The sequence below is a fragment of the Podarcis muralis genome, chromosome 11, assembly GCF_964188315.1.
Source record: "Podarcis muralis chromosome 11, rPodMur119.hap1.1, whole genome shotgun sequence".
Classification (NCBI taxonomy): domain Eukaryota; kingdom Metazoa; phylum Chordata; class Lepidosauria; order Squamata; family Lacertidae; genus Podarcis; species Podarcis muralis.
The window spans coordinates 60674455-60701078 of record NC_135665.1 but is presented as its reverse complement, the minus strand read 5'-3'; positions in this window follow the sequence as shown (position 1 = coordinate 60701078).

Sequence of the window (26624 nt, the reverse complement as noted above, 5' to 3'; positions counted from 1 at the left end):
AGGTTATTAACAGGCTGCAATATGGCTGAGGGCATGTGGTATCGCTAAAACAAGCCTGCTTCCTGGGAAGAACTCCAGGCTGTGCCTTTGCATCACACAGAGTATTTGCTTCCATTTCTTCATTCCACAATTTTATCCATGTGTCCAAGGTATGAAATTTACAGCATGTATGGCTCTGAAAGGAAACGTAATGAAGATGATCTATAGATGGCATTTGACACCGGTAAAGTTAGCAAAAATGTATAGAATGAGGGATAAAGCATGCTGGAAATGTAAAGATTTAGATGGAGATTTTTATCATATGTGGTGGACCTGTGATAAAGTAAAAGCATTTTGGGAATCGATTTACAATGAATTAAAGAAGATGTTTAGATATACTTTCCCCAAAAAAAGCCGGAAGCATTTTTGCTAGGCTTGATGGGAAATGAGATCCCGAAGGCAGATCAAAGATTATTCATGTACGCCACAGTTGCAGTGAGGACTTTGTTGGCCCAAAAATGGAAATTACAAGAAGTTCCTACCATTGGGGAGTGGCAGGCGAAGATGATAGATTTTGCTGAGTTGGCCAAACTGACCTGCAGGATCCGAGACCAGGACGATCATAAATTCCAGAGAGACTGCAATAAATTTATTGTTTATTTGAATGATAATTATAAAAACTTGAAGACACTAACAGGATTGAAGTAAATCCTACAATGCAAATATTTAGTAAAGAGTCAGATTGCACAATTGGATTTGATATGGGATACCAGTTGAACAGAAGGAGGGAGGTCGTAAGCTCAGCAGAGCAAAAAAGGTTTTTATGTTTATTATGTTTGTTATTGTATTGTTGGAAAAGTTGTTTAAAGGAATATATATATATGTGCTTCCAAGGCAAATAAGTGATTTGCTATATCCTTTGTGCACATGTGTGTATATGTTTGTGTGTGCACAAACCAGAAGCCTTTCTATTAGGTATTATAGGAAGAGAAATGCATAAGCAGGGTAAAACATTGTTTTTATATGCAGCAACTGCAGCGAGAACATACCGTATTTTTCGTCCCATAGGACGCTCCGTCCCATAGGACGCACCTACTTTTTTGGGGGGGGAATAAAGGGGAAAAATCCCTTTATTTCCCCCCCAAAAGCAGGTCGGGGAAACCGAACCAGGTCGAGGAACAGCGGGATGGCGGCGCTGCGCCTCCCTGCTGTCCCCCGAGCTTGTGGGGCTGGCCGATGTCTGCCTGGCGCGAGGGGCACCCTGCTTCAGGGCGCCCCGCCCGCCGGGCGGCAGGCTGCTATCCGCAGTGTGGGGAGCCCTGCGGGGAACTCCTGCAGGGCTCCCCACGCTGCGGATGTCTGTCCGGCGGGCGGGGTGCTCTGCTTGAGGGCACCCTGCCTGCCAGGCGGCAGGCTGCTATCCGCAGCGTGGGGAGCCCTGAGGGACCTCCCGCAGGGCTGCCTAGGCTGCGGATGTGTTCCCGAAGCGCCGGGCGCTCTGCTTTCAGGGCGCCCAACGCTCTGGGAAGCAGGCTGCTATCCGCAGCCTAAACAGCCCTGCGGGACCTCCCGCAGGGCTGCCTAGACTGCAGATGTCTTCCTGAAGCCTGGAGAGCGAGAGGGGTCGGTGCGCACCGACCCCTCTCGCTCTCCAAGCTTCAGCGAAAGCCTGCATTCGCCCCATAGGACGCACCCAGATTTGCCCTTCATTTTGGAGGGGGAAAAGTGTGTCCTATAGGGCGAAAAATACGGTAATTAGCCCGAAGATGGAAGCAGGAAGAATTAGCAATGAAAGAAGAGTGGCAGATGAAATTATTGGACTATGCCACATTGACAAAATTGACTGGGAAAATTTGGAACCAGCAGGATCAGATTTCTCTGAAAGGCTGGAACAAATTTATGTTCTATTTGAAACACAACAGTCAACAATTGACATCGCTAGTAGGCTTACAATAAGTTTTGTAAGGATAAAATTATTATTTTCAACAATTGACATCGCTAGTAGGCTTACAATAAGTTTTGTAAGGATAAAATTATTATTAAGAGTAATTTATAATTTATTCATAAAAAGATTTGATTCAATAATAATAAAATATAATATAATCAAATGCAAGATTAGAGAATAATTTTGAAAACCATCAGCCGAGGGGGAGGGAAGTCTCAGGTTTATATAGCCAAATGTCTTTTATTTTATTATATACTAATGAAGTTATGCTCAAAAAAATTGTAAAAACCAATAAAACTATTATATTAAAAGAAGAGAAAGTCTGTTATAAAGTTACCAGACTGCACCATTGGTGCTTGATGAATGGGTGAATTATCTCCATTGGAAAACAGAGTGCATACAATCATCATCAACATCATCATCTAATACACACTATCCCAATCTTGTAGCAGTGCAAGATTCCAGGGGTTCCAGACCCTCTTGAAAATAAGGCACAGTGGAAACTATGATCTTTATGATATATGGTTTATTTACACACACATACAATCTAAGCGGACGCGGGTGGCGCTGTGGGTTAAAGCCTCAGCGCCTAGGACTTGCCGATCGAAAGGTCGGCGGTTCAAATCCCCGCGGCGGGGTGCGCTCCCATTGCTCGGTCCCAGCGCCTGCGAACCTAGCAGTTCGAAAGCACCCCCGGGTGCAAGTAGATAAATAGGTACCGCTTTATAGCGGGAAGGTAAACGGCGTTTCCGTGTGCGGCTCTGGCTCGCCAGAGCAGCAATGTCACGCTGGCCATGTGACCTGGAAGTGTCTCCGGACAGCGCTGGCTCCCGGCCTCTAGAGTGAGATGAGCGCACAACCCTAGAGTCTGTCAAGACTGGCCTGTACGGGCAGGGGTACCTTTACCTTTACCTTACAATCTAAGCCTGTAATGGAGGGGTCTAGAAAAAGTTGTTAAGCTTTTTAGTTTTGGAGCTATTTTTAATGAAATTTGCCAAAATCTACACTTCTGACATAGGTTGCAATACGTGTGGATTTTCCTAGTTATTAAAAAAAAGGGAAAAGGTAAAGGACCCCTGAACGGTTAAATCCAGTCAAAGGCGACTATGGGGTTGCAGTGCTCATCTCGCTTTCAGGCTGAGGGAGCCAGTGTTTGTCCACAGACAGCTTTCTGCGTCATGGGGCCAGCATAACTAAATTGCTTCTGGCACAGCAGAACACCGTGACGGAAGCCAGAGCACATAGAAACACCATTTACCTTCCCGCCAGAGTGGTACCTATTTATCTACTTGCACTGGCGTGCTTTCGAACTGCTAGGTTGGCAGGAGCTCAGACAGAGCAACGGGAGCTCACTCCGTAACATGGATTCGAACCGCCGACCTTCTGATCAGCCAGCCCAAGAGGCTCAGTGGTTTAGACCACAGCGCCACCTTTTCCTGGTTATTAAACTGTTTCCGACAGCCAAATCCCGGCTATGTCCGGGAAATTCCAGACACATGGCAACCCTAGCACGCTAAGCAGCCTTTGCTTTCCCCATAGTCTCAGCCTTGGATTCCAGCAGTAATAAACTCTCTGTCTTTCCAGTCTCAGTTTTTGCATCCTGCTTCTTGCTCACATCACTCAACTCTCAACTGTGGCCTTTTGTCTTTCTGTGTAACCTCGGAGAGACACCTACCCATTTGTCCTATGGCACAAAGCCACTCCCTTTATTCCCTTAGCATCTTATATTTAGTGATCCATTACCAGGCCAGACTGACTATCCCAGCATTTGAATGTGTGCTGAATCCAGGAATTCGATATCCAACAAAGCCAACTTTCTTTCCCCCCCCCACCTCGCACATAAGAAGTGTGAGAAACCCCCTCATATCAATATTTAGATTTGAAGTTCTCATATTCCCTTCACCATAAGATCCTGTTTAACAGGCATTTGTTCCTGGTAGACCTGAAATAGTTGGCTGAGAAAACATGATTGTTTTAATGCTGTTTTTAGAATGGTGTTAATGCTATTGTTTTAATGATATGCTTGCTGCCTTGGGCTCTCTCTGTGTATATATATATATATATATGAGTGTGTGTCTGTGAATATAAATCGAATAAATCATCATCACCCGCGTCATCCCAGGATGGGTTGTGGCAATGTAAAAACATTACATTAAGATCACTTTCAAAAAATTACAATGAAAAGAATAGGTTGCATCCTAAAAAATCAACAACATATATCTCAGTTGTAAACAGGGACGTCTAACCCATAGAGGCTAGTGGCGCCGGGTGCCAGGGTGCCAAGTTCTGGAGGGCGCCAGGGAAGAGGCGGAGGCTGGACGCAGCACCTCCCGGCATCACTTCGCCGCTCTTGCCCACCTCCGCCATGCTGCGCCAAAGCAGCGCAGTGCCCGGAGCCTCCTCCTGCCATGGCTACCATGGCACAAAGCGGCCAGCTGAGCCAGGAGCCACCGCGGCCAGCCGCCGCCTCTTCCCCACCAGAGGAGCTGCCCTCCAGCCGCTGCCCGCCTCCTCCAGCCCCGCAAAGCTGGGCACATCACCAGCAGACCATCCTCCCTAAAAAAAGGTCAGCAAATCTGGGAAACGGGGGGTGGAGGGGCGGCACCAGAGGGATTTTTGCACTACAGTAGCGGATATGCTTAAGACAGCCCTGGGTGTAAAAGCTCAGGGTTAAATAAAGGCATATTCAGAATATAATTAAAAATATGATGCAATATTGGGAGGGCATTCCATCGCTTAGGAGCTCCCACAACCTATCACAGGCCACCCCCCAAAAAAAATCTGAGGGTGATGGATCTACCAAGAGGTCCCAATTTGCCGGTCCTAATTATTTCCCTTCAGCTGTGGGTAAAAGCCTCAGCGCCTAGGGCTTGCCGATCCAAAGGTCGGCGGTTCGAATCCCCATGGCGGGGTGCGCTCCCGCTGCTCGGTCCCAGCACCTGCCAACCTAGCAGTTCGAAAGCACCCCCGGGTGCAAGTAGATAAATAGGGACCGCTTACCAGCGGGAAGGTAAATGGCGTTCCGTGTGCTGTGCTGGCTCGCCAGATGCAGCTTTGTCACGCTGGCCACGTGACCTGGAAGTGTCTCCGGACAGCGCTGGCCCCCGGCCTCTTGAGTGAGATGGGCACACAACCCCAGAGTCTGTCAAGACTGGCCCGTACGGGCAGGGGTACCTTTACCTTTACCTTTACCTTAATTCTTTACCTACAGATCCTCCAAGGTGTTAAGAACAGCAGAAGGGGTCTTCTTGGTAGGTTGCCCCTGTATACCTGAAGGAGCCTCTCCACCCCCATTGTTCAGCCCAGACACTGAAGTCCAGCTCCGAGGGCCTTCTGGCAATTCCCCCACTGAGAAAAGTGAAGTAACAGGGAACCAGGCAGAGGGCTTCCTCTGTAGTGGCACTCACCCTGTGGAACACCATCCTTTCAGATGTCAAAGAGATAAATAATCCTTATATCAGGAAACTTTTAATGTGTGATGTTCTGTTGCATTTTTGTATATTCTGTTGCAAGCTGCCCAGAGTGGCTGAGGCAACCCAGTCAGATGGGCGGAATACAAATTATTATTATTATTATTATTATTATTATTATTATTATTATTATTATTCCACCACCCTCAGAAGTCCAGGAGCTGGTGGCTTGGGACAAGGGATTCTCTCTGGCAGCTCCTAAATTGTGAACCTTCCTCCCACGATGGGCACTTGATTTCTCCAGTGATTTCTTCAATGAATGCTGAAGATACACCAGTTCACTGCAGCTGTTGACAACTGAGATGTCCATTTTCAGGATTTGCCGTATTCCTGCGACCACAATCTGTTTTAAATGTTGAGTTATTGGGACCTGCTGGTGAAGAAGGAGAGGAAGAGGAAGAGGAAGAGGAAGAGTGAGTTATTGGGACCTGCTGGTGAAGAAGAAGAGGAAGAGGAAGAGGAAGAGGAAGAGGAGGAGGAGGAGGAGGAGGAGGAGGAGGAGGAGGAGGAGGTCTTTCAGGTTTTCTTCCTGGGGCTGCTCAGCCTTGCATCATCTAGAAACACAACATGAGCAGGAGGCTGAACACAGCAAAGGGAAGAGAGGGGTGAGGAAGGCGTCAGCGGCAGGAAGGGGGCGAGTGATGGAGATGTGGGATGGGGGGGGGTGCCCCAAATTTTCCTCATAAAATGTTGGAGAGTATGCCATTTTCATTTCTAATTGTCATTATTAAATATTCCAAAATACCTGCAAAGACACTATTACTACTATAACCTTCCTCCTCCCATCCCCTCTGGCCCACCTACAAATGTGTCCTCTTTTTAGCTCTTCGGAATATGGGAACGCTATGATATGAATGATACTGGTAATTTGTTTGGTCAGTGTGGCCCTCCTGGAGGAGCTAAAATGCAGATTGTTTTGGGAAGACAAGAAAGCTGCAATCAGCACAATCTAGAACAAAGGCTTTTTTTAAAAAAAGGCAAATAAACTGAAAGAAAAGAAGTGGATGGGAGTTGGGTGGGTCTTGTGTCTGGAAGAACTCTTTAAGGGTTTTAAACAACTCACTGAATGAAAATCTATATTAAATAACCTATAGCGCCATATTAAAAAGTATATTAGAATGCTGGTAAAGACAGCCAAAAACAGATTAGCAGAGCATTACGTTTTATAGTTGAGTACCAATGTTCCGTTGCTTTCTCAGAGCCTCCTAATCAGCATTTTCCATTATTTCCTTTCCCTTGGATTTGGCACCCATGCTTCGATGCTCCGAGCAGCACCTCCAGCCCTGTTAAAAACCCAAAGCTCCAACAGCCTTTCCAGGCAGAAATGTGTGCCAACGCCTTCCATTTGATCCAAAAAGGAGCACATGCCCGCTCAAAGCTACAAGGTCATAATAATAATTCTCCCTTCAGGGGCAAACAGGCTTACGAGTGATCCCCCGCCATTCTCTCCTGCTGCCTTGGCTCGTTTTGATCTCGGTTGTTATTAAGCTCATTTTATGCCGCAACTGAAGTTAGCTGCTTGTTTACTTACAGGGATGGATGGATGTAGATATATATACAGTGGTACCTCGGGTTACAGACGCTTCAGGTTACAGACTCCGTTAACCCAGAAATAGTACCTCGGGTTAAGAACTTTGCTTCAGGATGAGAACAGAAATCGTGTGGCGGCAGTGGGAGGCCCCATTAGCTCAGGTGGGGTACCTCAGGTTAAGAACAGTTTCAGGTTAAGAATGGACCTCCGGAATGAATTAAGTTCTTAACCCGAGGTACTACTGTGTGTGTATATATGTCATATATATATATGACATAAAAATATCAGTTTGAGTGGCCTATGTCATATTGAATCATAGAATCATAGAATCATAGAGTTGGAATAGACCACAAGGGCCATCGAGTCCAACCCCCTGCCAAGCAGGAAACACCATCAGAGCACTCCTGACATATGGTTGTCAAGCCTCTGCTTAAAGACCTCCAAAGAAGGAGACTCCACCACACTCCTTGGCAGCAAATTCCACTGTCGAACAGCTCTTACTGTCAGGAAGTTCTTCCTAATGTTTAGGTGGAATCTTCTTTCTTGTAGTTTGGATCCATTGCTCTGTGTCCGGTTCTCTGGAGCAGCAGAAAACAACCTTTCTCCCTCCTCTATATGACATCCTTTTATATATTTGAACATGGCTATCATATCACCCCTTAACCTCCTCTTCTCCAGGCTAAACATGCCCAGCTCCCTTAGCCGTTCCTCATAAGGCATCATTTCCAGGCCTTTGACCATTTTGGTTGCCCTCCTCTGGACACGTTCCAGTTTGTCAGTGTCCTTCTTGAACTGTGGTGCCCAGAACTGGACACAGTACTCCAGGTGAGGTCTGACCAGAGCAGAATACAGTGGCACTATTACTTCCCTTGATCTAGATGCTATACTCCTATTGATGCAGCCCAGAATTGCATTGGCTTTTTTAGCTGCCGGGTCACACTGTTGGCTCATGTCAAGTTTGTGGTCAACCAAGACTCCTAGATCCTTTTCACATGTACTGCTCTCAAGCCAGGTATTAGATAGAGACAAGTGGTTGTGTCTAAATCAAATTACTTTAGCAGATGCCCATTGGATGCTCCACATTAAATCTGATCTAAAATCAGATCCATTCCTAGCAGGTGAGACTTCCAGAGCCCATCATGTTCCCAATGATGTCATCAAGGAAGGACCATCATTCAGTGCTAGAACATGTGATTTCCATACAGGGGACCCCCATCTCCAGGCAAGGCTGGGAATGTCCCATCTGAAACCCTGGAGAGCTACTGTCAATCAGTGAAGGCAACACTTAACACCCTTTAAAGGTAAAGGTACCCCTGCCTGTATGGGCCAGTCTTGCCAGACTCTAGGGTTGTGCGCTCATCTCACTCTAGAGGTCGGGAGCCAGCGCTGTCCACAGACACTTCCGGGTCACGTGGCCAGCGTGACGAAGCTGCTCCGGCGAACCAGCACCAGTGCAGCACACGGAATGCTGTTTACCTTCCTGCTAGAAAGTGATACCTATTTATCTACTTGCACTTAATTGTACTTTCAAACTGCTAGGTGGGCAGGAGCTGGGACCGAACGACGGGAGCTCACCCCGCCGCGGGGATTCGAACCGCCGACCATGCGATCGGCAAGTCCTAGGCACTGAGGTTTTACCCACAGCGCCACCCGCGTCCCTAACACCCTTTGTCATCCCCATTAGAAAGGGTTCCAGACAGGCTGGACTGAGAAAATACAGCCTGAAGTCTTGGGGAGTCAATACTATAGATGATCTTTTGACTAGATGGTAACGTTCTGACGGTCAGAGCTGTTCGGCAGTGGAACCATCTCCCTCAGGAGGTTGTGGACTCTTCTTCCTTGGAGGTTTTCAAGCAGAGGTTGGATGTCCATCGGTCATGGATGCTTGAGCTGAGATTCCTGGATTGAAAGGGGTTGGACTAGATGACCCTCAGTTCCCTTCCAACTCTAGGATTCTGTGATACTATTAGAGCATATCTAACCCTGAAAGTGGCACAAATGGCCCTCCAGGATGTTGTTCTAAGTCTATTATGAGTTAGGACCATAGTGTAAAGCCAGCTATCCTTGAAGCTTCCTGGAGGGGGGGAGAAGGGAGGGAAGTGAGATGAAGCAAGGAATGTCAACAGCCTGCCAGGGCAACAGTGACAGAAGTGTAACATTTGAACCCCAGCCAGTGTCAGGCGTTCAGCCTACACTTGAGTAGGACCCTGGCAGAGACACATGCCCGCCTGGCATGTTCCCTCACTCCTGGCCGACTGTTCGGGAGCTTCAAAAGCTTTCTTCAGCCCGAACATCACAGTGACCGATGCCAACCGACACCAGCACACTTAGGGATCTGCAGAGTCTTCACAGTTTGCGTAACAGACCTCAGCAACTCAGCATTTTGGCTAATCTACTTTATTTACATATAAGCACACACGGAGCACTGCAACATGGCTCCCTCTCTCTCTAGCCTCAGACAGCAAAGAGAAAAGGCACAAAGGACAATAGTTCCACTTCACGGAACACAGTAACACAAACATCCTGTCTCCCTCACTTCCCACTCTGTGGAGTCAAAACAGACCACGTCATGTGATAGACAACAATCCCATGACTGCAGTCATGGAGCAGGAATTCTAACAGCTAGATGGGCGGGGTATAAATAACAAAGTGGTAGGCGGAGGAGGAGGAGGAGGAGGAGGAGGAGTTTTGTGACACCTCAAGGAAGTAACCTTTCTTGATTTATGTAGAAGGTTGTTTAAAGACCTTTAGATGACTCTTTGTGTACTGTGTGCAAGTAGCCTATATAAGCTTTGTTCTGACTTACCTTGGGGCAGTCCTTCTAGCTAGCAGCTGAGCAGCTGGTTGGCAAGGCTGTCCTGTTGCAATTGCTCTAACAAACTGGGTTCCTGCAGGACACTGAGATTGCTGTGATTCACTTGGTTCCCTCATTTATTTAAAGGTGTCCCCTCACCTGGGTAGCAGAGAGGTGTAGAAATTAATTCTTATCACAATTACTACAACTGCTATTACTACAGCGACTGCTAGTAGCTGTGAGAACACTAAGAATAGCTATTGTTTGTCATGATTCCTGAAACAAATTTAAGTATAGCTAAGTCCCACTGAATTCAATGAGAAAGAGATAAGATTATGAATCCAAATACCTGCTTATTTATTAATCTGAATCCTTTCTAAATTCACCCCATTCGTACTTTTTTTTCTTCTTTTTGCCTTCTGTGTCATTCTTCGGGATTGATTAACCCAGACTGAGAGGTTGTGATCTTTTGTACATGACATTTGTGATTAGCCAAAAAAATGGCATGATATTTTTCCTTCCCCTCCCTTGCAGACCGAATCTCGCCTGCATTCACATTTATGTGGCCAAACATTCATCAACCGACATCAGGAAAATAAAGATAAGGCAGTTAGGAGTAAATGCACAGCCCCTCTTAAAAATTTTACCGAGCTAAAGATTGGCAAGAAATATGTATTTAATCACAGGGTAAACAGGAGATCGTGATTTGCCAGGAATTTTATGCACACATTTCCCTTTCCTCTTTTTCCGAATTAAAAATAAATAAAGTGACAAAGATGAAACCTTTTAAATCTATTGGCAGAAAGTCTCCACCTTTTCTTCCCTTCCTTACTCTGCTTTATGGGATCCACTGTTCATTTCCTATTACCTCTTTATAGCTGTTTTGTTAAAGTTCATACCACAAAGACCTGTAAAAGAAATTTACAGCTCCTGGAGTTTCAGCAAATTCTAAATAACCATCACATGAACCTGAAGCATTAATTAAAGACACAGGATTCCTGCTTCTAGCGGAGATGAATACATTTAAGCAACCCCATGCCATGTATTATTTTATTTTTTTAATGACATGACAAAGGGTGTGTAATTTCACAATCAGGCCTTTCTAATGGATACCTTTATATTTTGGTCATGAAAAGCCAGCTGTCCTTGGTTTAACCTGGGCGGGCAAAGCAGGAACGCTTGTCTAACTATATTTGTAATAATTCACAGAGAAGACATGGGGATTTGCTTGCAAATGCTGTATATTGCAATTTGTGGGGTGGCATGGGGATGGTGACACATATGGGGACTGTTAAGTGCCAGTGTGGTTGCTCGAGAGCGAACAGGCAAGACTCCCACCGGTCTTTTCCAGGCTTTATTATCTGTACAAAAACATTTACAGTGCAGAGCGTCTCAAGTCCATGTCTGCTCAGTCGCTAGCAGAATCTGGGAGTGGGCGGTCCTTAAACTTTCCCCAGCATAGCAGTCTTTTGACCCCCATCCTACGCCTCCCCTCTCTGCGCATAAACCGACTGTGCAGAAAGGGCGTGGGCAAAGGGGGACCTGCCTGCCCCTTGCTTTGCTCAGACTTGGTGTTGCGGCTCTCTTTAGCATCTTCCGAGCCCTGCATCCCTTCCCCACTGGAGGCTTCCCTCCTCTCCGGAGGAAGAGCTGCTTCGCACGATCTTCGGAGGCTCCCGGTAACACAACTGCTCTTCCACCTCTCACCTCTGAGCTGATGGCAGTTCCCTGACAGGGACGTTAAGACAAAAACAAGTAAGAAATTGCTATTATGGCGTGAACAAGATGAATCATACAGAATGTGAGCTTCATCCTCATTTACTGGCCCTGGTGAGGACGGTCAGTCCATTGCTGAACAAGCACACAATGAACTGCAATACACATTGGTATTGCCCATTTAACTCTAGTGCACATTGTTGAATCACCTCTCCAGGTGATACATTCGGCTGGCCTGCGAGTAAGTGAGGAGCCTAGGTAGCACATGGGAAGGAAGAGACGGGGGTTAGTTGGTTGAAATTTCCTGGGTTTGGGAAGATATTTTTCCTACACGCCTGATGCTGTTGTGGTAGTTAACCGGATTTGCTTTTGATTGGAATTGTGCTCTAACTAAATCAATATTTTTCCAGTTTTGGAAGAGGGGAGTAGCCCAGTTCTTGAGGAGCATTCCCTGCTGAAACAACAACTACAGTAACTTCCACATTTTGGAGAGAGCTAATATTTTGTCTTTTATTCCTACAAAACCAATTGCCTTTTAAAACATCTGGTATATGTAGAAGACACCACCCCACCAGAGAGAGAGAGAGAGAGAGATCTGAACAGACAAGTTAAGAAAAATAAAGTAAAAAATTGACAAACTCCATTATGCCTAATATGGGAAAAGCATTGCATATTGAAGCATCACGTGTAAATTATTGTCAGGACATGACCCTGAGAAATATTCGGATTCCCTTATTCGTGGCGTACAAAAGTTGGATGTGTTAGATCAGGCTTCCTCAACCTCGGTCCACCAGATGTTTTGAGACTACAATTCCCATCATCCCTGACCACTGGTCCTGCTTACTAGGGATCATGGGAGTTGTAGGCCAAAAAACATCTGGCGGGCCGAGCTTGTGGAAGCTTGTCATGGACACATAGTGAGATGTTTCTATACTATACTGCAAAAATATATTAGGATCACTGTGGTCTAACTGTAAGAACTTAAGTAGATATGCATCCTGTCCAGCACTTCATTCTCACAGTGGCCAGGCAGGTGCCTATGGGTAGACCACAGCAAGGTATGTCACAGCTTCTTCCTAAGAACTCTGGGGATTGTGGCATGGTGTGGAGGGCAATGGTGTTATGTTTCGATGTGTAGTCCCTACCTGCAGATCATCAGTACTTGAGGTTCTCTGGAGGGAGAGGTAGTGATTCTTAAACTGCTTTTCAGTCTGCAGTGTAAATTAGTGAGGCTTCTAAAACCCAGCAGCATTATGCGGCAAGTGGTATCTGCCCCATTAATTCTTCTCCACTCAGGTTGCAACTTCGCCGGAGTGAATGGACCTCCCTGATACCATATCCTTCAACATTTCTCTGATGAAAATAGGGGTGCCCTATTCCATCATCATCGTCATCATCCCCCACCCTTCTGACTGGGTTGCCCCAGCCACTCTTGCCAGCTTCCAACATATATTAAAACATAAAAAAACATTAAACATTACAAAAACTTCCCTATACAGGGCTGCCTTCAGATGTCTTCTAAAGGTTGTGTAGTTACTTATCTCCTTGGCTCGGGGGTTGCATAATCCTATACCCTCCAACATTTGTCCAATGAAAATAGGGACTCCCTAAAGAAAAGTGGGACATTCTGGGATCAAATCAGAAATTGGGATGGCTTCTGTAAAATAACAACAACAACAACAACAATTTGTTTGTTTGTTTGTTTGTTTGTTTGCACCCCACCACTCTGGGCAGCTTCCAGCAAAATATTAAAAATACAATAAAAAATCAAACATTAAAAACTTCCCCAAACAGGGCTACCTTCTATAAAACCCATCATCCCTGACCACTGGTCCTGCTAGCTAGGGATGATAGGAACCGTAGTCAAAAAACAGCTGGAGACCCAAGTTTGAGAAACACTGATGTAAGCAGAAAAGGAATGTGGTTCACTGGTGGTGGTGAGTCTTCACAATTCTGTTTTTGGGGGGAAGCATTCCTTGCCTCTGCCCTTCTCTTGAAGATGTCACGGGGAGTGCATTCAGAACGGAGCTCGAAAAACAAAGGAAAGTAATAGCTGAGTTTGTCAGGCCCAAAGTTTCCCTCTACTACGTGATTGAAGCAGTGGAAGAAGGAGGGGCACAAAGTTATCTTGACTCCTTTCTCAGAGTTCTTCACCTTTGTGTTAGATCTGTTTTCTCCACATTGTTTTATATACCTTTCCTCCTCTCCGCCACGCTTTAATATCCTGCTGGTTGGGCGCTTTCAGCTCCCCAATTGAATGAGACATTCCCTCCAGTGGAAACCTAGCCTTGACAAATAGCCAAGGAGTAATTATTATTCCGTTCAAGAGGCTGAGCTATGGAATAAGGGCTGTAATTTCCTAGGCTTGAGTGCTGAGAAATTTATGCTGTGCTTTTCCCCTGGTTGGAGTTTTCATCTGAGATTGTATTTCAGGCCTTTTCCCTTTGATGATATGATTAAGATAATTCCTTTATGAAGCCAGAGTCTCGGCAAAAGTATCCAGGAAACCTGTTTCATTTTCTTTCCTTCCTGAATGCCAGCTGCAGATGAAAAAGAGAAAGGAAAGAAACTGTTATTGTTTTCTGACCTGCTCAGCCTGACAGAGGCACACAGTGCATTATGAAAGAGATGATACTGCACTGGCAAATGAGCCAACAGCTAATTTGTTTATTTATTTATTTATTAATGAGAGGCACATGGGTAGGGATGGTTGAGTCTGTCCATTGCGGTTCCCCTCGACTTCCGCAGTATGCCACTGAATACCAGTACATGGGGCTGCCCTTGAAGACGTCTTGGAAACTTCAATTGGTACAAAATGCAGGAGCCAGATTACTCACTGGAGTTCTGCTTAGATCTCAAACATCTTGTATATTAAGACAGCTGCACTGGTTTCCAGTTGGTTTCCAGACCCTATTCAATATGCTCATGTTAGTGACTGAAGATCTAAACAACACATGCCTCAAATATCTGAAAGACATCCACCTTCTCTAAATATGCTTTTGGGTGTTAAGATCGGCAGAGAAGGCCCTCTTGGTGGTTTCGCTCTTAGCATTTCACTCCTCCGTTGCTGGATGTGTGGTTGTAACATCACATGTCAGCGTTTACTTTCTAGGCTTGGAAAGTGTGAGAACAGAAGTCAGTCTTATCTCTCTTCCACTGTACTGTACTTTTGTACTTCTCTCTCTCTCTCTTGGAGAAGAAGTGAGAGGACGCCATGATTGCTTTGTCCTGTATATATTGCTTAATAAATCACTTAGAATGCTACACTCATGCTCCACAATTGTTTCTGCTATACTCTGCTGAGTGAGTGTGCACATGTCTTTTGATATGTGTCACTGGTGCGCACTGGGACTGATTTATGAACGTCCTGGGCAGCGCTTCATCAGGAAGACGTGCGGAGAGGTCTGTCTCATCCTGGGGGCTGCGTGTACCCCCCAGGCGTGTTCCGACATTCGCTGCCCTCAAAAGCTTGGGGAGGTGGTGGCAGCCCCTAAATTGTGGGTTTCCAAACCACAGAGGTGTGTTTGGCGCCATCATTATACAGCTCTTGGAGAATGCTGGAGTCAAATCTCTTTAGCCTGGACTTTGGCCTCTCAGATGTATTGTTGCTGCCACCCAAATCTCCGGTCAGTGTGAGATTCCAGGGCTTCCAGGCATGCTTATCCAGGGTTTGGGTTTCCTTTCAGGAATAAGGCACAACAAAGACTGTGATGACTATGTGATATATTATCAGAAGTCCAGGTTCCCAGCTTGATAACACAGTAAGGGTAGCTAATTAAAAAGGTGGATTTATTGCAAAAACAAACAGATCGCTCCAGACAGCTCTAACAAAGCCTCTTGCACCATTACTTAAGATGACCCTTCTTAAGACTCCTTCTGGCGCCAATAGAAGATATTGAACTTACGAACCTTATGTATCTTGTTTTGATTCCTATCTATCAGCCCTCCCATTCACCGACTCGTCAGACTTAGTGGATCAGCTCCCACCTCTTCCTTTTCTGAGAGGCTGTTTCTGAAATCTTCCGTGCCTGTTTGTGTTTCCGGCAAGCTTTGACTGCATTCTAGCCTGCTCTCAGCTACTGCCTTATCAGCCTGCCCATCAAGGTCAGAAAGAGCCAAAGTCTGCAGCTGCCAAATCTCTCCTGTCTGGCTATCATCAAAGCCTCTCTGTTCCTGACTGCTTTCTGCAGTTGGCTGCAAACCTTCGCTTGGAGCTGGCTCATTCCTGACATATATGGTCTATTTATGCCTACAATGGAGGGGTTCACAGCATTGCCACCCCAAAAGGGTCTTGCTTCTCCCATGGCTACAGCTGTGGATGTAAACAGAAATCACCCATTGTGCTCTGACCCTCTCTCCAGCTTGCTGCCTTTAACAGCCTGCATCTATCTATCATCTATCTATCATCTAGCTAGCTAGCTAGCTAGCTAGCTAGCTAGCTAGCTAGCTAATCTATCACAACATGGGCAACCCTCAAACTCTCCTTCAAACTCCAACTTTGTCTTCTAACCAACTCTGAGTTGAGGGAGGAGTCACAGCCATTTGCCATTTGGCACTCAGCCCCCCTCTTAGGTATACCTAATGACTCATTTCCTTCCTTTTGTTCTCCTAATGGCTCATCTCGCAGGCAATTACCTAATCAGGAAACTGGCCTGGCTTAATCCAGAGGTTCAGTGTCAGGCACCCAAAAACTCATAACAGTACCCCACTCCTTGGTCAAATGCCTGGCCCTGGGCATTAAGAAAGCATAGCAGCACACTCAAACTCAAACTCATCAAAACTTCAATTAGGTCATGATGGGCTTGGGTGCTAAGAGGAGACCTAATGTGTGAATTAAACATTTACTAAATCCTACGCTTGATGAAATTATAGCTTGTGATATAGTATCGGCTTGTGCAGGTAAATAGTCTGAACGTGGGATATCAATGTTGGCAAGGAAGATGTATCCCCAGAAACAACAGGCAAGGTTTTTCACTTCCCTAATATCAACAGCAGTACCCTCGTCCCACTTGACTTAGACCCATTTTGCTCATAATGATTACAGCTGAATCAGATTTGGTTTAATTTGAAGTTAAACAGTGAAATTACTCTTTCTATCCCCAAAGAGGTTGGCATTAAAATGCAAACAAACAAACAACTGGGCTTGTATATGAATTGATTATCTGGATAGATTTTCCACTCCGTTGCAATTTTTGAACACTACGAAGCTGCTGGTAAGGATGGAGAAATCTGTCTATTTTCAGTCTCAAAGATTCATATGTTGAGAATGGCATGGCTTTGTGCCCTGGCTTCCAGCTCTCACACAGCAACAACTCTGATTATTGTCCTTCTGCCTACAGCTAGGTGAGGAAAGAGGGGAAAGGACCACACATCTGTTCCTATGGCAAAAGGGCAACTATTTGGATATGCCAAATTGTGCCATCACCTTGACAAAGGAACTGGTTTGGCAACCTTCCCTATAAACATTCTATCCCCACAGATACAGGATCTCAGGGTCTCATCCAGATGGAGAGCCCCCTAACTCATAACAATAGCATATCTCTCAACTGCCCAAGGTTGAAAAAGTGACATCCTGTTTTCTCTCGTGAGAGGACAGCAGCCAAAATGGCCACCAAAATCTTGCACAATTTCAGTGCATTTTGGGGGGCAGCGATCTTGTGTGGCACTCCAAAACACAATTTTTTGTGTGTCCCGAAAAGCACTTTGGAGAGGCGTGGCAATCTTGTGCAGGTTATGTGACTTGTGCAGGAACACGGCCCCAGAAGATGGCATCCATAGTTTGGCACTGCTTCATGCTGGAGTATATGAAATTAGGGTTGCCATATTTTGAAGAGCAAAAAAGAGAACGCTATGACAACTCTCATTTTGAATACCTCTACTATATGTAGGCTATAGAAGCTGTGCTATATTGCTGAGGGAGGCAGGAGAGGAAAGCAAATCTTCAACCACCATAAAAAAATAAAAAATTGTCCAGTAGCACCTTAGAGACCAACTAAGTTTGTTCTGGGTATAAGCTTTTGTGTGCATGCACACTTCACGAAAGCTTATACCCAGAACAAACGTAGTTGGTCTCTAAAGTGCTACTGGACAATTTTATTTATTTATTTCAACTGCATCAGACCAACACAGCTACCTACCTGAACCTTCAACCACCAGTTATGTCTATGTCTCCAAAAAGCATAGCCAGAGACATTTTGGCAAATTTTAAAAAGTCCACCCGGACAGAAATTTTACCCCTGAAAAAGAGGACATGTCCTGGAAAAAGAGGACACATGGCAACCCTAAAAATAGACTGCTACTTACAGCTCCCTCTCAGGCTTATACTTTGGCTTATCCCATGGGTACGAAACCATGAGTCCAGGAGGTTTTCTGTTTGCCCTGCCACATTCCCCAGAAAACCAGATTTTTGCCATTGAATCAGAGCAAATGTTAATCAAGGGAAAATCTAATTGCCATTTGGTCCGATTCAGCAGTAAAGAGTGAGGTTTCCTGGTGAAAACATTGGAGGAAAAAACAACAACCCACCCTCCATTTGTCGTCACCCCATAATATTGCATTATTAACCCCACGTACCTGGTACAAAATGGGACGCGGGTGGCGCTGTGGGTAAAACCTCAGTGCCTAGGATTTGCTGATCGTAAGGTCGGCGGTTCGAATCCCTGCAGCGGGGTGAGCTCCCGTCATTCGGTCCCAACTCCTGCCCACCTAGCAGTTCAAAAGCAAGTGCAAGTAGATAAATAGGTACCGCTTTATAGCGGGAAGGTAAACGGCGTTTCCGTGTGCGGCACTGGTGCTGGCTCGCCAGTTGCAGCTTCGTCATGCTGGCCACGTGACCCGGAAGTGTCTTCGGACGGCGCTGGCTCTCGGCCTCTTGAGCGAGATGAGTGCGCAACCCTAGAGTCGGTCACGACTGGCCCGTACAGGCAGGGGTACCTTTACCTTTACCTGGTATAAAGCCTTACTATAGTCAGTAAGATTTACTTCTGCATAAACATAATTAGGACTGTGTTGTAAGTAGTTCAAAAAAAGATGGGAGACAGACAGATAGCAGATGAGTGAGAGATGTGATTAACATTACCTTTCCTGCAGTTACCTTACCAGTGTTGCATGTGGAGAGATGTATGAATCTTGCATACTCTATGGATTCCTTATCTATAGACTCTGCCTGTGAAATATGACTGGTTTTCCCGTCTATAACTTTTATTGTTTTTATCTTTGACAAACTCTGAAATAGTACACTGCTGACATTTTTTATATATATAAAAAAATTAGCCTTCTGCGCTTAAAGACCACTCATCATATTCATCTATCATTGTTTTTGAAATGTCACATTGATTTTATCCCTTTTGCAATAAATGGTTACATCCAAAAAAAGAGAGAAAGAAAGAAATAATGGCCTGACACTTCAAAATCAGCTGCCACTCTCTGCTGGAGCAAAAATAAATAAAAGGACAATTTTCTTGAAGGACAGGGGAAGAGAGGAGGGGGGGAAATAGAACCGGGTGAAAAATAAAGAAACCCTTTATATCCTTTTCAGCAACCCAGATAACTTTTCAGAGTTAGCAGAAATCGCCGGTATAACTTTCTTGTAATCCTTGCAATACTCGTTGTTGTTTGAATAATAGTCAGAGAAGCCATGTTGTGGTTTTATTACAAACAAGCCACATATAAACGCTGTGAAAAATTAATAACTAAAAATAGTTTAGTATGCTTCAGAAACAGATGCTACATTCTGGAGGGCAGATCGAGTCTTCTGGCAGCATTTCCTCAACAAAATTCCCTGGAATGGCGTGATGGATGGAGTATTCTGGGAAAAGCAAATATCAGATCACCTGGGCAGTTATTTTTCCACAAGGGCCGACACTGATGCCAAAATCCAGCATCACCTGAGCTCTGTGAGTGCGGCTTTCTCCCAATTGAAGTGAAGAGTGTTTGAGGACCTGGACATTCACAGGGAAACCAAAATGCTTGTTTACAAAGTTATGGTACTACCAACCTTACTGTATGCTTGTGAAACACTGACCACTTATAAACACTTATAAACATTGACCACTTATAAATATCAACGGTGTCTCTGAAATTTTTTTACACATCACTTGGGAAGACAGGCGAACTAATATCAGTATATTGGAAGAAGCAAAGATCACCAGTGTTAAAGCAATGATTCTTCAACATCAACTTTGTTGGACTGGTCATGTCGTGCAGATGCCTGATGATCGTCTTCCAAAACAACTACTCTATTCCGAACTTTGAAATGGAAAGTGCAATGCTGGTGGTCAACAAAAGAGGTTTAAAGACTGTCTCAAGGCAAATCTTTTTTTTAAAAAAAAAATGTAGTATAAACAACAATTGGGAAACACTTGCCTGCAAGCATTCCAATTGGAGAACAGCGTTTACCAAAGGTGTCATGGGCTTTGAAGACACTTGAACTCAGGACTCAAGGGAGAAACGTGCTAAGAGGAAGGCACATTTGGCAAACCCTCACCGTGATTAACTCCTGCCCAGAAACCAATGTCCCCACTGTGGAAGGACGTGTGGATCCAGAATTGGCCTCCACAGTAACTTGAGGACACATTGTTAAAACCGTGTTTATGGAAGACAATCTTACTCGGCTACAAGGGATCGCCAAATAAGAATAATAATTCTGGGAAAAGCAAATGTCAGCCACCAAGTTAGGAGTGGAGAAGAAATTCGATTCAGTTCACATTGTATGTTCATTTTATCATGTTGTATGTCAATTCTGCTCATTTGGGGGGGGCACCAAAGACTGACAATTGTATGCCCAGCTGGCACATTTTGAAACAATGTGAAAACTGAAACATATTCATCCACTGAAATTTGCACTTTTCTGCATTTTTCCTTGGCAGCTTTCCAGCCAAGTAATGTCTGCAGAAATGCGATTCCCAGGGCAAAGTCAGCATACAAATGTATATATTAGTGAAAATAATATATGGAAGTGCTTTCAATTAATGAAAACAATTTTGTGAAAATGTCTATAGGAGGTAAAAGAAATCATGCAAAAATGTGTATATTTGGGGGGTAAGGTATTAAAATGCTTTAAAAAAATAATTCTTATAATGCAAACATGCAGAAATGTGGAGAACTAAGCTTAAGCTTGGGAACATGAGAAACTGACAGAAACTGAAATTGACAGATTTCTCCAGCCCTGCTGGGAAGTAGCCTTTGAGAAGACTTCCTGCTGCCTTCGGTGAAGCATAAACCCCATGAGTTATAAATGGGTACAAATTGAATATTGAAAACAACAGACCCCATTAGCACCCATTCATTACCCGTGCCATTTATTTCTGTTACAAGGAAACGTTGAAGTTAATGGGCCCCATTTGTTTTCAATTCGTCATCCGTTATGAAATGAATGCACACCTCTTAGCTCCCCACCTACAGTCTGTCCCCTTCCTCTCAACTTCCTGACAACAGCACTTCCTCCATCGCTGCCTTAGCAGTTCATCAAGAAAAGGAAGAAGGGGGGGGATTGCAAATGTACAGGACAGTGTTCTGCATCTTAAAAAGCAGACAGTATCTTAAAAAGCAGAGACATCACCTTGCCAACAAAGGTCCATCTAGTTAAAGCCATGGTTTTCCCAGTAGTGATGTATGGAAGTGAGAGCTGGACAATAAAGAAAGCTGATCGCAGAATAATTGATGCTTTTGAATTATGGTGCTGGAGGAGACTCTTGAGAGTCCCATGGACTGCAAGAAGATCAAACCTATCCATTCTTAAGGAAATCAGCCTCCAGTGCTCACTGGAAGGACAGATCCTGAAGCTGAGGCTCCAATACTTTGGCCACCTCATGAGAAGAGAAGACTCCCTGGAAAAGACCCTGATGTTGGGAAAGATGGAAGGCACAAGGAGAAGGGGACAACAGAGGACGATATAGTTGGACAGTGTTCTCAAAGCTACCAGCATGAGTTTGACCAAACTGTGGGAGGCAATGGAAGACAGGAGTGCCTGGTGTGCTCTGGTCCATGGGGTCATGAAGAGTCGGACACGACTAAACGACAACAAAAATGACAGTGTTGTGGGGGAATTGCATCCATGACATCTCAGGAAAGCTGTGTTTGCACTAATCGGTTTGTAATACAAAACCGAACTTTTCCTAATCCAAAATCACCTGTGTTCATCTTCAACCAGCTGCTTTCCATCTAGATTGACCCTAGATTCTTCCATCTAAAAGGGTAGGTGTTCTTACTTGACACACTTTTGAAGCCCTCCCCTTGATTAGGATTCGAACCAATGGCTTCAAGTTACAAGAAAGGAGATTCTGACTAAACATTGGGGGAAACTTTCTGACAGTAACAGCTGTTTGGCAGTGGAACAGTCTCCCATTAGATGTGGTGGACTCTCCTTCCTTGGAGGTTGGATGGCCATCTGTCATGGGCACTTTAGCTGAGATTCCTACATTGCAGGGGGTTGAATTAGATGATCCTTGGGTCCCTTCTAACTCTAAGATTCTATGATTAGGTCATCCACATCTTTTCCCCTGCTTATGTCCCAGGTGGGTGCAGAAGGGGGTGACTGTGATCTTGGCATATGCCCATCCACAACATCATTGGACAGGTGTGGGGATACACACACACACACACACACACAGAGAGAGAGAGAGAGAGAGAGAGAGACCCTTATGCCTGTTTTTCAAATGGATACACTGTGGGGTAATGCAGAATCAATCCACAATGATTGTAGATTGAAACCAGATTATGAAATCAAAATGAAACCAGTTTCTCAAGAAGTGCTTTTCAGGGGCAAGGAATATGAACTAGATCTAGATATTGGCCACGTTCACACCAAACCATTAAAACTCTATGATGTCACTTTAAACACCCCAAAGAATTATGGGGTGTGTTGTTTGTTAACACTGCTGATAATCGTTAGGAGGCCCCTATTCCTCCTCAACGAGCTTCAGTTTCCAGAGTGCTTTACCCTGTCAAACATTTGTTTTTTCTCATGGAGCTTTGGACATTGACAACGTGAGCTGGGGCTGATGGGAGTTGTATTCCAAAAATCTGGAGGTGCACCACGTTGGCTACACCTGCATTAGTGTACGCTTAATAAGCCTAATGTTGCTACATCTCCTTTGCATAATCAGTCTGCAATGAGGTTTCATTTTCGGAATGCACCCAGTTTCTCCAGAAATGTTTTTCAGAGGCAAAAATATATGCAATAGATTGTGTGTGGACCACATAGGGAGGAAAAACCCAAACGCTCAGTTTCCATTGATTCTAGAATAAAGTGCCATGTGTAAGCAGATGCAGAATCTATTCCCTTTAGCCAATCCCCTCATATTTTAGGCAGGCTCCTCTGCCATCAAAGCCTTTTGCCACTTCTCTCTGCCTTACCAAACCTTGGGTCTTTTCTGAATCTGTAGCATAAACACCTCTTTTCCTAGTGTCACTCAACATCATGTTGCACATGATTGAGAGGGCAAGCTGCAGTCACTGCACACCTCCCAAAGATGTGGGGAAAATGTTAACTTGATAGATAATAGTTTTATTTTGGGCTGTCTTAATCACCCCACACCTGGTTGGCGCTTGATATGAACAGATAAGTAGCAACAAGAGACAGATAGAACATGATGGATCCCATTCTTTTTCATTTGCTTTGTTTATAATATTTAGGGTATGCGTTCTCTTCCTATGTACTGCTTCCCAGTCAATCTGCTGTCAAAGTCATTGGCTGCATGGAACAAATAGGAAATTCAGTTAATTTAGTGGTACTCGCATTTAAAAAAAATGTTGAAAAAAAAAAGAACAAAGCAATTTCCCAAGGAATATCCAGAGTTTGACCTCAAGGATGTGTCCTCTTCGTAGGGGGAAAAGGTAAATTACATTTGCAAGGGAACCAATATCCTTGCAAATGAAGCATAATTGCCCTGTGATTATATGGCCATTGCTGCACATTGTCAACAAAACAATTACTCTGCTGGCCAATCACCTCTCACTTGCAGGACACAATGATTAGCGGAGGAAGGTCCTGGAGCCTGGGGACTTAGAGGGAGCTCCTTCATTGCATCCGAAGGACAATTAGCTTGTGTGATGGCAGCAACATGGTGACAGAGAGAATTAAAATGGTGAGAAAGCGTGTTCACATCAAAAGAGAGCACGTGTTGCGGTTGGGGCCGAACAAAATCCCATGTTAGTGACCAGGCCATAGAGGGACAGAGGCCTGGGAGTAGATTGGAGGATGTTGTTACTGGGGCAATTTGGTTGTTGCCAATTTAGGGGTGGGATCAAGGGCTTTATAAGCACGGTCCTCAGCTTTCTCTTTCTCTTTTGCTGTGGACACCGGATCTATCTCTAGCACCGGAGCGAATCAGCAAAAGATTTTGGTCGTATAAGCCATTTTTATTATTTTTTTTTTTTTTACTTCTTTCTCTTCCCTTCCCCTCTTTTGACTTTTCTTAAGCTACCCCAGGGTAATTAATTTTATTCCCCCCCTTTTTTCTTTATACTTTCCTACCGTTTCTGGTGGCCCTTGGGACGCCGGTGGGGGGGGGGGGCGCGGGACCTCCCGGTCCCGGCTGGCTTACGGCCCGCTCTCGGCCGAGCCATTGGTGGACGGGGGGTGTTTGAGTTGCCCTGAGTCCCCCTGCCGGGTCCAGCCTGGTTGGTGACGGGCCTTCCTTGACCGTGGGAGGCTCCCGGCCCTGATTTAGTCTCCCGTGGCCCACTGCGGCCGGGTCGGGGCCTGTAGGCCTCGGCCGCCTCTCCAACCCTTGGGGCCTGCTGGCGTCGGCTGGTCGCGGCCCCGATCCGCGGGCTGCCGCTTCCCGGGCCCGCTCCGGCCTGCCTCTGTTTCGGGCCCGGCTGGGCCTACTGCTCCGCGCCGCTTCTTCTGGGCGGCGCGGGGTCTCCCGCGGCCCGCTGCGGCCTGGTAGGGGCCTGTAGGCCTCGGCCGCCTCCCCGGACTGGGTGCCTGCGGGCGCCGGCTGGTCGCGGCCCCGATCCGCGGGCTACCGCTTCCCGGGCCCGCTCCGGTGTTGCCGCTGCGCGGGCCGCGTCTGGCGGCGGCTTCTAAGAGCCGGCGTTTTGCGGCCGTTTTTCGGCCCGGCGGCGGCTGGATTAGCCGCCCCGTTGCCCCCCGCCTTACCTTCGGGCCCGGCCGGGCCTGCTGCTTCGCCCTGCTTCCTCGCGGCGGCGCGGGGATCGGCGGCCCGCTGCGGCCTGGTTCGGGCCGGTTGAGGCCTCGGCTGCTGCTGGGCTTTGGGCTGCCGCTTTGCCGAGTCGGTGCGCCTTCCCCCCCATCCTGCGCAAGCGGTGGGGATGCACAGGGGGTAGTGGAGGCCTTGGGGGGGGGGCTCAGAGCGGCCTGAGCCTTGGTAGCCAGCCCCCCGGTGTCGCTGGCGGGCTAGAGGTCCTCCAATTCGGAGGATAAAATCCTCTCGCCTCTTCCTTGTGCTTCCTTCCTGAGCAGTGGCCTCTGGTGGCCAGACTTGGTAATTGCAGGGGCTGCCCGTAATTCAGGAATTTGCTCGGCAGTGGCCTCTAGTGGCCGTTTCGGTATTGCAGGGTGTTGTTTTTTGTTTTTTTTCCCCCTGCTGTTAGAGTGCCTTTTAATACCTGTGCTTATCGTTGGTTGCATAGGCCTCCTGTTACGCCGGCGGTGCTGGGTTATTCCCGCACCTGCTGATTCTCTTTGATTTTATTGATTATTTGTTAATTTATCTTTCATTAATTTTATTATTTATTATTATTATTTTATTAAATTTTCAATTGTCAAATTTTGATTAATTAATTATTTTGGTCCGGAATTTAACCCCTTCCTTTATTGTTTTCTATCTAAGTTCTTAGCAGGAATGGCGCCAAAGAAGGCAGCGAGGAAGGCTGCTCCTGCTAGTACTCCAAAGCGGCCCATAAAAGGCCCGTCGCAGGCTCTGCGTTCCCCACAACCTGCCCAGTCTCTGCAACGCATCCGGTCCATGGTCAACAGCCTGGCGGGTGACCCAGTGGCCTTGGCAAGGGTGGAGTCCGAGATGGATGGTCTGCTCCGCCGCTCCTCTACCCCGTCGTCATCCCCTGCAATATTGAGTCCTGCTGTAGGCGCCTCATCCCCGGTGGCGTCATCTAGCGAAGATGAGGGAGGAACATCGTTAGCCGGGGGGTTGCCGCTTGATAGTCAAACACCACGCACCCCGGTTTTACCTGCGTCGCAGGTTACTCTGGCAAGGGGTCGTGGCCGTACCAGGGTTGGGGCCAGCAGGAGGGCAACAGCACGGGACCGCATGGGGGGTTCTCCTTCGCGGTCTTCGGTGGCAAGGATCCAGGCGCCGGGTCATTCACGTTCAATTTCTTGTCAGTCAATCCCAGGTACGGTGCAGCAGGCTGATTTATCGGAATCTTCGGTGGAGGATAGCCTTCCTCTACCTCCGAGGTCATCTTCTGGTGGGCTCCGTCGCCGCAAGAGAAGCTCCAAGAGGCGCGCCAAGAGGAGACGTAGAGGCACCTCGTCTTCTTCTTCAGGTACCTCCTCACAGAGTTCGAGTAGTGACGAGGAAGCGTCGCTTAAGCTCTACTGGGGGTTTGGGGAGACCTCTGGCCTCCCAAAATGGGTGTGGGAGCGGAGGGCCAACTCCCACAGGGCCAAGTATGGGGCGGTTCAGGATTGTCTTGATGGGGCATTGGTGCCTGACGTAAAAGTCTCCACCAATTCGGCCAGGGACATCATCCCCGGAGCCCACCTGTCTGCCAAATTGCGGTCCAGGATCCTGGATGGCCGCTATGTTGATATTTTCTGCCTTGCCCCCCCGCTCGAAGGTCAGGAGCCCTTAGACAAGGGTCTGCAGGTATCTAAGAAGCGGGCGGTCTTGTCAAAAGCAGATAGGACTTTTGAAAGGTGGTTAGATAGCTTCCAGGTTTTTGCTGGAGTTGTGTCCGCAGCTTATCCCAGGAGATCCCTGCATCTGTGGGTTTACCTGTCCATTGTCCGTTCGGCCTTCACGATGGCCGGGGAGACTGCTGCGCTGGCCTACGATCAGAACTTCAGACGTAGGGCAGCCAAGATCCCCACAGCCCGCTGGGATCGGAAAGATTTGGATGTATGGACCACTTATGTGGCCCCCCGTATTGACAAGAAACTGCCCGACCCGCAGAAGCTTAGGCCCGCCCCTGTTAGGTCGGGCCGCAAGCTGTTCTGCTGGGATTTTAATAGGGGTGCTTGCTCGAGGCAGCCTTGCA